The sequence below is a fragment of the Eumetopias jubatus genome, unplaced genomic scaffold (genome assembly GCF_037043125.1).
Source record: "Eumetopias jubatus isolate StellerSeaLion01/CBP00866 unplaced genomic scaffold, mEumJub1_p1.0 scaffold_8, whole genome shotgun sequence".
NCBI lineage: Eukaryota > Metazoa > Chordata > Mammalia > Carnivora > Otariidae > Eumetopias > Eumetopias jubatus.
This window is the reverse complement of record NW_028274814.1, coordinates 121,753,211-121,766,225: the sequence shown is the minus strand read 5'-3', so window position 1 is coordinate 121,766,225 and position 13,015 is coordinate 121,753,211. Positions and strand designations below refer to the sequence as shown.

Below are 13,015 nucleotides of genomic sequence, written 5' to 3'. Positions count from 1 at the left end.
CATGGGGGAGAGAGAGAGAGCGCTTAAGACATCAAATATACTCCAGATATGAAAAGTTAACATTTATCGAAGACTCAGCAATTACATTTTCAGAAATGAATTATCAGTCAATAAACTGCATCGTCCAATTTGTTCTTAATTACTTTGGGAAAAAATGTTGAGGCTGATCATCTATTAAATGCCAGGCACAGTGCTAAATATTGATCATTACACCGTTAATGCCTCATCCCAATCCTACGAGACAGAGAATTGGTATCTACATTTTACACATAGGAAACCTGAGGCTCAGGTTTCTTGTCCAATGTCACACAGTGAGTAATTGAAATTTTAACCCTCATCTTTTCCATTACAGCATGCAGCCTGATGAATTTACTTAATTATATACCAATACATAGGCTGTTTTTTTGTTTTTGTTTTTTAGAGAGGGAGGGGGAGGGGCTGAAGGAAGAGAGAGGAATAGAGTCTTAAGCAGGCTCCGTGCCAAGCGTAGAGCCTGGGGCTTGATCGCACAACTCTGAGATCATGACCTGAGCTGAAATCAAAAGAGTTGAATGCTGTACCCCTTGAGAACTGGCAGAGCAGAGTCAAGAGCCAGCCAAGGAAATGACACTGAGTATGTTGACCTGTGCAACAAATTTTTAATTTCATGCTTCCTGTTCCACTATATATTCATCGTCTTTTCCTAGACTCCTTAAGGCCTGAAACTTGGCTGCTTTCCTCGGCTTCAGCAGACAGCTTCCTCCCCAATGCAGCTAAGATGGATCCCAGGCAATGTCAAGTTTCTAATCTTACCAACTTTCTACCTCAAAATATCTTTCAAAAAAAGTACCTTTTTTTCTTGAGACCTATCATCTACCCTACTTGATAAAAGATCTGCAGGCAGAGCCTTGAGAAACACATATCTTTAGGGATGAAGAGAACAAGAAGAGTAGGTGTTAAAATGTTGAGTGCTGGAGTCAGAGTTTCTGGGTTCAATTCTTGGCCATACCATTTTCTACCTATTTTACCTTGTACAAGTTATTGAATCTTTTGTGCCTCAGTTTAATCACCTGTAAAAGGGGACAATAACAGTTTCTACCTCACAGAGTCATGAGAATGAGTTAATACCTACAAAGTGCTTAGGGGCAGTGCCCAGCATACAGCAGGTATGCAGTGCAAGGCAGAGGTCATCATTGCCTTCTATCATATCAGTGACTTCCCTGCACTTTTCACTCTCACCCCTTAGGCCCTAGAATTTAACACCATTGCGTCTGGTCAACTGTTTTTAAACTTTTCCTTTGGTTTCCATGACACTCACGCTTCTCACTACTCCCTCTCCTAACTGGAAACTCTCTTGTTCCCCAAGGTGGGGATGTTAGTTTCCTTGGGCTACCATAACTTATTACCATAGCTTTGGTGGCTTGAAATAACACAAATTTATTACTTCCCTGTTCTGGAGGCTAGAAGTCTGAAGTCAAGGTGTTAGGAGGACTGTGATTTCTCCAGAAGCTCTGGAGGTGACCCTTTTTTCCTTGCTTCTCTCAGCCACTCATGGGTTCTGGCATTCCTTGGTATTTCTTGCCTTGTGACCACGTCACTCCAATGTCTGTGTCCATGGTCTCATCACCTCCTATCTCCCTCTGCCTTTCTCTTATAAGGACATGGGTGATGGCATTTAGGGGCCACCTGTAATACAGGATAATTTCTTCATCTTAAGGTCCTTAATCACATCTATAAACTCTTTCCAAATAAGTTCACCTCCACAAACTCTGCGGATTAGAACATGGATGCATATTTGGGGGCTATTATCAGTCTACCACGGGGGGGGGGGTATTTCCCAACATTTTGACTTTGCTCTTCTCTCTTAATTCTCTCCCCAAGCAATCTTCCAGACCCCACGTCTCCAGCTATTGTCTTCATGTGGTCATCTCCCAAAGTCACTCACTCTGTCTCCCAAATTTCAAGCCCATATTTCCTACTTGGCCTGAATCTTCTCCTGAGAAATTCAATGAGTCCACAGAAACACAATAAATGTTTAATATTTTGATAAGAGAACACAAGCTCAGATTTCTTTTTAAGTACCTTACATTTTCCTTAAAATCCTATCTAAAAATGGGAGTACTTTTCTCAACAAAATAAAATTCTTTGGTGCTCTTTCTCTCTGGCTCACTACCAAGGTGCACTAGCTCTGGCTGCATTGTGCAGAAGTGCACCCATGTAAAAGCGATCTGCTTTCATCTAAATGTCACTCCTGTGATTCAGAAGAGCTCTGTGCCACGGGAACATCTGCAGTTCTGTCGATGTTTTACAACTTGCAGCCAGAGCGCCTCTGTGTTGCATCACTCTCCTTGTCATTTCTTAGATAAATTATTTTTCAAACCACTGAAAACCTATGTTTTGAATGTCACTACCATGAGCAAAACATAAAACTCACCTATTCCTGATTAAGAAAAAAAAGTAATTTGTGCAAGGGGATATTTATTTCTACTTTTCTCTTTTTTCTCAGATTTAACTACAAAGTAGAGAACGAATCTGGCACTTCCTCTTCCCAAAACACTTACGAGAACAGAAGTGAAAATTCTCCTGGCTGCTTCTCAGGCTTAGAATTGCTTTCCCAAACTTCTGAAGCTTTTCTAATATCCTCTTTTATTTGGTTCAAAACACATTTTACAAAATATTTATAAAATAGGCTGATACCCTTCCATATCCTAGGGAGGAAGAAGACTCAAACATGTAGATTGCACATAGCCAAGGGTGTACCCCAATTATTATTAGCTTAGGTATAATCCCATTACAGGGGGCAGAATTCGTGCAACCTCAGTCAGATGAGCTCAGGTGGAGCCACGGCAAACATTCTGAGGAGCTTTGAGTATCGGAAATGGTGGGTAACTGAATGTGGGCGCATTCCAGGGAGCAGTGACAAATGCTGAGATGTAACCCATATGAGATCCCTCTGGAGGCCTGAAGATGGAGCACTGTTTAGTCTTAGTAGATCTGATGAGAGGATTTGCTACAATCCAACCTTCCTCCATCACACCAGGTCCTTGGGTGTGTCATGTCTCCTTCTGTTTGGTCTCCCTGCACTGTGGCAGGCTATTTGATGGATTGGCATCAACATATTACACAAATCCAGCAGTACCAACACATCAAAACACATCAAAACTTCCAAGTCACTGTTACTTGTAATTTTTTGTGACAGTTGTCTACCTAAAGCCACATGAACTTGGCATTCAAGCACTCTGAAAAAAGACCAAAATGCTAAAGATTAGATATATTACCTAGATTTAACTTTTGGTTCAATGTCTACATAAAGAATTTACAGAATCAGAAAGGATAGGAGACTATAACAATGTATAACCAGCATTACTAAATTAAAATAAAGTGCTGCAGATAAATTACCAGGGTTTCTCTCCTTCAAAGCCACCTCTAGATCCTCTATACCCTTTTTGTAACTTCTTTGTTTCCTATGCCTGAGGCTGATTCAGAGATTCCTCCCCCCGCCACCCCACCCCACTACAGAATTTTACCAGAAGCACTTCATTTCAGGAAACCACAGTGACACAGTGAATTATTGTCCCCAGTTCATACCTTCTCTCTGCCATGTGGCCCCATCAGTACTTCCCAGTAAGGAGGGAAAGTATGTTCCCTGCTCTGTTGATTTTGGACTTGGTCATCATGACTTGCACTGGACATAATGAAAGCAGAGACATGAAACGTGCTTGCATAGTTTTGCCTGAGTTAATTATTCCCTGCCCCCCCCCCCACCATAGTTCAGCACTTCTGAGGGTCCTCTACAAGATCTACTCCTATTGGATGGCCCCTTTTCCACAGCTCTCTTTCTGCTGGGCTCTAATATTATCCTTGCCTCTTTACAAATAGTTAAGCCCCCACTGTTGCCAGACCCTGAGGGCTTCACTACCTCTTAATTTCCTTAACACAATCCCTCCTATGCAACATAAGAATCACCTTTATTAGTCTGTTCATTTGTTAGAATTCTGTTTTCTCCTGAACCTTGGTTATCAGAGACTTGGAAATCCATCCCTTTCAATTTTAACACTTAAAGCTTCTACATCCTCCTAAGTGAACGACAACATCACTGAGAATTTCCTTGGAAGGTTCTCAAAAACTTCATGTGTGCTATCCTTCACCTTTATTCCCCAAGATTTTCTAATTCTATGACATTTTTGTCATCTTTTTTTTTCTTCACTACTCTGAAGGCTGATCTAAACCCTGGATTTCTCACTTTACCTCATCCTGCAATATTTAACTTATCCTAAATCTTACATTCTCACACTGGGGAGCACTGAGAAAATGGCTATGGAATTCTTGTCATCCCATGAAAGTTTAAGGGTTTTCCTTGTGTTCTGTGGCCTTAGACACAATGTACTCTACCCCCCCAACACACACACAGATATAAAACTTCTAACATGAAATTTGTCATAGATCATATTTAAGGATGTAAACAAGATGGAAGTTGGCAATTACAAGAGTATGATTTAAAATTAACACCTTGGGAAAGAGCTCTTTTTGAGACCTTCAGTTGTTTTTGATTGATTCACGGAATAAACATTTGTTAAGAGCTCACTCTGCTAAGCACTGAGGATTCGAGGATTCAGAGATTAAAGGATAAAGTCCTTACATTCACGGAGCTCAGAGTCTGACAAAGGAGGCATACCCCAGTCCTAAAAGCAAAGAGCTAGGGCTTCCAATGTCATCTGGAGAAAGACATCAACACTTCTTGGATTTAAAAAAAGATCAGGTCATTTTGTCTTTCCTTAAGCAGCCAGTGAAAAGGCATCTCTGCTTCTCCTAAAACAAATTTAATTATTTGGCATTTTTCATAATAGACAGTGGTGTGGTCAAACGTTATCACACCCCATGAACATACAGTTAGGGGTAGGCAACAAAAATAACCAAGAAACTAGGTGTCCACTTCACATGGTAAAACCCACACATTGTGAAAAAGTAAACAGCAATTCCTAAATTTCAGTGGAAGCACTTATTAAGTGGTATCTCCAAGTGAGCAACTTAAATAGCATAAGAACATTAATCCTTAAGATCCTTGGACTCAACTTTAACTTATCTTGGCAATCAATAAAATGCTTCTAGAAGAGAAACAAAATGGATTATTACCAGTAACATCAAATGATAAGCATTAACGCACTAAAAGGAATAGTGATTTATACAAGATTTTGGTCATTTAGGCAAGTGAGCAAAAACTTGTTAGAACTCTTTTTTACAAAATAACTTATTTCTACTGATAATGACTAAGCTCTACACCCTCCTAGCCCCAATCACAGAAACAAGGATGATGAAGGCAGAATCTGTGTTCTTACAAGGAAAAAAAAAGTATGCAGAAGTAATTCTAACAGAAGGGAGAGGTGAAAGGGCTACAAGGGAGGTATTCAGATTATGTACACTCCAAGCACACTTCTCCTATAAAGAGTCACATAGTAAATAGTTTTGCTTTGTGGGCCATATGGTCTCTGTTGCAATTATTCAACTCTGCTGGTATAGCCCTAAAGCAGCCATTGACAATTTATAAATAGAGGAGTGTGGCTGAGTTCCAATAAAGTTTTACTTTTAAAACCAGGCAGTGAGTCAGATTTGGGCTGTAGTTTTCCCCACTCAGAGTTGTGGGGAAAGGCTATAAGGAAAGGCTTCATGAAGAGAGCAGTACATGGTGTCACTAAGTTTAGACTGCTGGGTAAGTTTCTAATAGGCAAAGATGGAGGGAAAAAGCATTCCTGGCAACAAGGGCATGAGGGTATACAAGAACAGAGTGAATTCATGGAAGAATGAAGTGCCCAGTTTCAAGCATGTTTAAGATAGGTGAGCAGTAACACTGGCTACTTAGACTGAAAGTAATGATAAGAAAAACTGACTTTTGTACGGAATTTTAAAATTTTTAGACAATTTGTCAAGAGCCTTGAATGCTGCACAAAGAGTATAACCTTCATTTTAGGACACTGAGGAATCACTGAAGATATGTGAGCAAGGTTGGGAGGGTGCATCATCAGAACAGGGATTTAAGAAGAGATTGCCTACTTCAACTGGGGAAAAAGATCAGGGTAAGAACCATAGGGGCCTGGATCAGAACGGTGGCAGTAAAGACAGTAAGGATACAAACAGAGAGACTGCAAGTAGATTCTGTAGAATTTGATAAACTTTTTGAGGTTTAGGGGTGTGAGGAAAGAATCAAAATTATCTTTGGATCTGAAGATAGTAGCAGAAATAAAAACAGATGGGATATTTGATAGGCAAGATGTTGGGTTAGGCTTTGGATATGCGAGGTCTCTGGCTCCCCCTAGAAAAATAACTCTTTTTCCAAGGTATTATTTTTAAGCCATAGTCTTTGGATTTGGACATCCAAATAAAATGGTTCACCCAGCACTGCCAGAAATAGAGGTGTGGAGTTTGGATATGTTGCTGGCTGAAGTTCTTTGCCTAGAACTGCACTGAGGGGGCCAGTGAAGGAGACGGATTAATGCTAAATCTCTGAGAGATACCGTAATTTTTGTAGAAAAGAAATGAGATCTCAGATACTTCCTGAGGGAACTTCTAGAAGGGGAGTAACCAAAATAACAGCAACAATTGTTAGCATTTGTGGAGGGTTTACTACGTGCCAGGCATCATTCTAAGAGAAATAAATATGTTAACTCATTTAATCATTGTGTCAATCATACATGAGACATACACATTCTTTATTTCCATTTTACAAATGAGAAAATTGAGGTGCAGAAATAGTGTGTAACTTACCAAAGGTCACACATAAGTGGCACAGCCAGGATTTGAACCCAGGTAGCCTGACTAGCCTACATAGCAACATTGCTCTCAGTAGGAGAAGGGAGTCAAAGGGACTGACTGCATGCTAAAGGAATGTTGAAGAAGTTGAGAACAGAGAAGAGAAAGGTTTAAAGTGAACTGAGACAGAAATGGATGCCAAAATACAAAAAGCTGAAGAATGAGAAGATGGGCGGTAAACAAAGGAAGTGCAGACAGTGAATCCAATACCCTGAATTCACGCCCTGTGGCAAGCAGAATAATGGTTCTCCTGGAATCTGTGAATATGATACCATACACATGACAAAGAGGACTTTGCAAATTTGATAAAGGACTTTGATATGGGGAGATTATGCTGGGTTATATGGGGAAACCCAATCTCATCATCAGGCTTTAAAAGCAGAGAATCTTTTGTGGCTGGGGTCAGAGAGAGATGCTCGATTGCTGGTTCATGGAAGGGACCACCAGGCAAAGAATACCGCAGCTCTGGAAGCTGGAAAAGGAAGGGAAACAAATTCTCCACTACAGCCTCCAAAAGGAACAAAGCCCTGCTAACAATTTGATTTAGGCAAGTGAGAACTGTGTCAAACTTCTACCTTGTAGAACTTTAAGATAATAAGTTTGTATCACTTTCAGCCACCAAGTGTGTGGTAATTTGTTACCACAGCAATAAAACACTAATCCAGGTTCCCATCTCTTCTTAATCTGATTAATATTTTTGCTAATGATTCCAACACCCTGGTCTCTCAGCCTATCCCAGGCCATCACCACTGACAATGAGCCTTCCCCAGAGTCAGCATGGCCTCCCAGATGTTCAAGGCAGTGTACTCAGGGGACAGGGAAGGAGACAGATGGTAAAGTTGGCTCTGTCTGAATTTCCTTAATCAATATTTAATTTAACTGGCCATAAAACAAATGTTAATTCAGAAAGGTCTAAAAATTTATCAAAACTAACTTCAGAATAGAGCCCACTAATTATTTACTGATTACAGCTCTATGCTAATAATGGTGCAACTAGATTTTTAGCTGTATACTGTGCTTCTACAGACACTAGGTTTAACAAATGTTTGAAAAACAGGAACAAAATGACACTAAATTACATGCACTTTGAAATTTAACTTTCTTTTTGACTTTATCCTTTTTAAATTTTTTATTTTTATGTTAATCACCATACAGTACATCATTAGTTTTTAATGTAGTGTTCCATGATTCATGTTTCTGCATAATCCCAGTGCTCCACGCAGAACGTGCCCTCTTTAATACCCATCACCAGGCTACCCCATCCTCCCACCCCCCTCCCCTCTAGAACCCTCAGGTTGTTTCTCAGAGTCCATAGTCTCTCATGGTTCGTCTCCCCCTCCAATTTCCCCCCCTTCATACTTCCCCTATCTTCTTTTTTTTTTTTTCTTAACATATATTGCATTGTTTCAGAGGTACAGATCTGTGATTCAACAGTCTTGCACAATTCACAGCGCTCACCAGTCTTACACAATTCACAGTGCTCACCATAGCACATACCCTCCCCAATACCTATCACCCAGCCACCCCCTCCCTCCCACCCCGCACCACTCCAGCAACCCTCAGTTTGTTTCCTGAGATTAAGAATTCCTCATATCAGTGAGGTCATATGATACATGTCTTTCTCTGACTGACTTATTTCAGCATAACACCCTCCAGTTCTATCCACGAAGTTGCAAATGGCAAGATCTCATTCCTTTTGATGACTGCATAATATTCCATTGTGTATAAATACCACATGTTCTTTTTCCATTCATCTGTCAATGGACATCTTGCCTCTTTCCACAGTTTGGCTATTGTGGACATTGCTGCTATAAACGTTGGGGTGCACATACCACTTTGGATCCCTACATTTGTATCTTTGGGGTAAATACCCAGTAGTGCAATGGCTGGATCGGATGGTAGCTCTATTTTCAACTGTTTGAGGAACCTCCATACTGTTTTCCAGAGGGGTTGCACCAGCTTGCATTCCCACCAACAGTGTAGGAGGGTCCCCCTTTCTCCACATCTCTGCCAACATCTGTCATTTCCTGACTTGTTAATTTTAGCCATTCTGACTGGTGTGAGGTGGTATCTCATTGAGGTTTTGATTTGGATTTCCCTGATGCCGAGCGATGTTGAGCACTTTCTCATGTGTCTATTGGCCATTTGGATGTCTTCTTTGGAAAAATGTCTGCTCATGTCTTCTGCCCATTTCTTGATTGGATTATTTGTTCTTTGGGTGTTGAGTTTGATAAGTTCTTTATAGATTTTGGATACTAGCCCTTTATCTGATATGTCATTTGCAAATATTTTCTCCCATTCTGTCGGGTGTCTTTTGGTTTTGTGGACTGTTTCTTTTGCTGTGCAAAAGCTTTTTATCTTGATGAAATCCCAATAGTTCATTTTTGCCCTTGCTTCCCTTGCCTTTGGCGATGTTTCTAGGAAGAAGTTGCTGCGGCTAAGGTCGAAGAGGTTGCTGTCTTTGTTCTCCTTTAGGACTTTGATGGACTCCTGTCTCACATTTAGGTCTTTCAACCATTTGGAGTCTATTTTTGTGTGTGGTGTAAGGAAATGGTCCAGTTTCATTCTTCTGCATGTGGCTGTCCAATTTTCCCAACACCATTTGTTGAAGAGACTGTCTTTTTTCCATTGGACATTCTTTCCTGCTTTGTCGAAAATGAGTTGACCATAGAGTTGAGGGTCCATTTCTGGGCTCTCTATTCTGTTCCATTGATCTATGTGTCTGTTTTTGTGCCAGTACCATACTGTCTTGATGACGACAGCTTTGTAGTAGAGCTTGAAGTCCGGAATTGTGATGCCGCCAGCCTTGCTTTTCTTTTTCAACATTCCTCTGGCTATTCGGGGTCTCTTTTGGTTCCATACAAATTTTAGGATTCTTTGTTCCATTTCTTTGAAAACAGTAAATGGTATTTTGATGGGGATTGCATTAAATGTGTAGATTGCTCTAGGTAGCATTGACATCTTCACAATGTTTGTTCTTCCAATCCATGAACATCGAACGTTTTTCCATTTCTTTGTGTCTTCCTCAATTTCTTTCATGAGTATTTTATAGTTTTCTGAGTACAGATCCTTTGCCTCTTTGGTTAGATTTATTCGTAGGTATCTTATGGTTTTGGGTGCAATTGTAAATGGGATCGACTCCTTAATTTCTCTTTCTTCTGTCTTGTTGGTGTAGAGGAATGCCACTGATTTCTGTGCATTGATTTTATATCCTGCCACTTTACTGAATTCCTGTATGAGTTCTAGCAGTTTTGGGGTGGAGTCTTTTGGATTTTCCACATAAAGTATCATATCATCTGCAAAGAGTGAGAATTTGACTTCTTCCTTGCCGATTTGGATGCCTCTGATTTCGTTTTGTTGTCTGATTGCTGTGGCTAGAACTTCTAATACTATGTTGAATAGCAGCGGTGATGGTGGACATCCCTACCATGTTCCTGACCTTAGGGGGAAAGCTCTCAGTTTTTCCCCATTGGGAATGATATTTGCTGTAGGTTTTTCATAGATGGCTTTTATGATATTGAGGTAGGTACCCTCTATCCCTATATTCTGAAGAGTATATCCCTATACTCTGATCAAGAAAGGATGCTGTACTTTGTCAAATGCTTTCTCTGCATCTATTGAGAGGATCATATGATTCTTGTTCTTTCTTTTGTTAATATATTGTATCACGTTGATTGATTTGTGGATGTTGAACCAACCTTGCAGCCCAGGGATAAATCCCACTTGGTCATGGTGAATAATCCTTTTAATGTACTGTTGGATCCTATTGGCTAGTATTTTGGTGAGAATTTTTTTCATCCATGTTCATCAAGGATATTGGTCTGTAATTCTCCTTTTGGATAGGGTCTTTGTCTGGTTTTGGGATCAAGGTAATGGTGGCCTCATAAAATGAGTTTGGAAGTTCTCCTTCCATTTCCATTTTTTGGAACAGTTTCAGGAGAATAGGTATTAATTCTTCTTTAAATGTTTGGTAGAATTCCCCTGGGAAGCCATCTGGCCCTGGCTTTTGCATCTTGGGAGATTTTTGATGACTGCTTCAATTTCCTTAGTGGTTATAGGTCTGTTCAGGTTTTCTATTTCTTCCTGGTTCAATTTTGGTAGTTGATACATCTCCAGGAATGCATCCATTTCTTCCAGGTTATCTAATTTGCTGGCATATAGCTGCTCATAATATGTTCTTATAATTGTTTGTATTTCTTTGGTGTTGGTTGTGATCTCTCCTCTTTCATTCATGATTTCTTCTGGGATCTCAATTATTCTAATGTTGTTTCATCTTATCATATTGCCTATCTCTCGAATTCTGCCCTCGTGATCCAGTAGTTATCTCTCTTTTTCTCAGCTTCTTTATTTTCCATCATTTGTTGTTCTATATCGCTAATTCTCCCTTCTGCCTCATTTATCCTAGCAATTAGTGCCCCCATTTTTAATTACACCTCATTAATAGCCTTTTTGATTTTGACTTGGTTAGATTTTAGTTCTTTTATTTCTCCAGAAAGGGTTTCTCTAATAATTTCCATGCTTTTTTCAAGCCCAGCTAGTATCTTTAAAATCATGATTCTGAACTCTAGGTCCAACATCACTCTAATGTCCATATTGAGTAGGTCCCTGGCAGACGGTACTACCTCTTGTTCTTTTTGTTGAGGTTATTTTTTTCGTCTTGTCATTTTGTCCAGAGGAGAATAGATGAATGAGAGAACAAAATGCTAACAGGTTAACAATGTCCCCAGAAAATATACTCTAATCAAATCAAAGAAGACCTGAAACCAGGGAAAAAGAAAGGGAAAGAAAGAAAAAAGAGAAAAAAAAAAGAAAGAAAAAGATAAAAACAAAAACAGAACAAAACAAAAAAAAACAGAGTATGATCAAATATGATCAAGCTGGTGCATAGATCAGTGCCATGCACTAGATTTTGGGTATATTTTAGTCTGTTAGAAGAAAGTGCCTCCTAAAATTTTAAAGAAAGAGAGACTTATATATGTACAAAATAAGGGTTGATACGATGAAGGGATGGAATATGACTGTAAAGATGAAAATTATAAAAAATTTTAAAAGGAATTGATAAGATGTTTGAAAAAAGAAAGAAGAGGATTTTAAAAAAGGAAATAAAGAAAGAAAAAAAGGGGGGGAGAGAATGTGATCAGGCAGGAGACTAGAACAAAGCCATACACTAGAGATTTAGGGTATATTTTGATATGTTAGAAGGAACTCTATCTCAAAATTTTAAAGAAAGAACAACTTATATATATATATATCTGCCAAAAATAAGGGTAACTACTATGAAGGGATAGAATATGACTCTAAAAATGAAAAATAAAAATGTTTTTTTAAAAAAAGGATTGATAAGATGTTGGTTGAAAAAGGGAAAAAAAACAATTAAAAAAAACAGTTAAAAAAAATTAACTTTGAAAGACTAATGAGTCATGGTAAAAAAAAAAAGCCATGAATTCTATGTGCAGTATTCTAGCGCTGGAGTTCTGCCGTTCTCATCGATTGGTAAAGTTGGTCTTGGCTGGCTGTTCTTGCGGATCTTCTGGGGGAGGGGCCTGTTGCCGTGGTTCCCAAATGTCTTTGCCGGAGGTGGAATTGCCCCGCCCCTGCCAGTCCAGGCTAAGCAGTCTTTTCGGGTTTGCTCTCGGGAACTTTTGTTCCCTGCAAGCTTTCCGTACAGCGTTGGAGGATGCCAGTGAAAATGGTGGCCTCCCAATCTCCACCCTGGAGGAGCCAAGAACTCGGCCCGCTCCTCAGTGCGCCCCCAGAGAAAAGCAGTCAGTCACTCCCGTTTCCCCGGTTTCTGGCCACACTCTGTGCTCACCCGGCCTGTGACCGAGTGTTTCTATCTCTGGCACCCGATCCCGTGTGGAGTCTCCAAACCCAGCAGATCCCTGTGGTGCGCTCCCGCGCTGCTCCTCCCAGGGGAGGAAGGGGAGTCTCTCCGGATCTGCCAATTGTTGGGTCCCTGCTGGAGGAGCAGTGGCCTGACTGGGCCGCGGATCACAGTTTATGGCCACCCCGAGCTGAGAGCCTGCGCCTTGGCTCCGTCTCTGCAGCCGGCTTCCCTGCTCCGATCCCTGGGCGCTCTGCCGCACTCAGACATCCCCGGTCTTTCTGTGACCCTGAGGGTCCTGAGACCACACTAACCCGTGAGGGTTCCACTCCCAGCTTAGCCGCTGGAGCGACGTCCCTCTGTGGAGCCGGCTTCTAAATGTTCCGATTTTGTGCTCTGCGGCTCTAT

At 40.5% G+C, this 13,015-nt stretch overlaps 1 protein-coding gene across 1 annotated transcript in view; it reads right to left on the bottom strand.

The window, feature by feature from the left end:
* Positions 1–13,015, bottom strand: part of ANO4 (anoctamin 4) — a 443,661-nt gene that overhangs the window by 253,142 nt on the left and 177,504 nt on the right. The window lies entirely within an intron of this gene.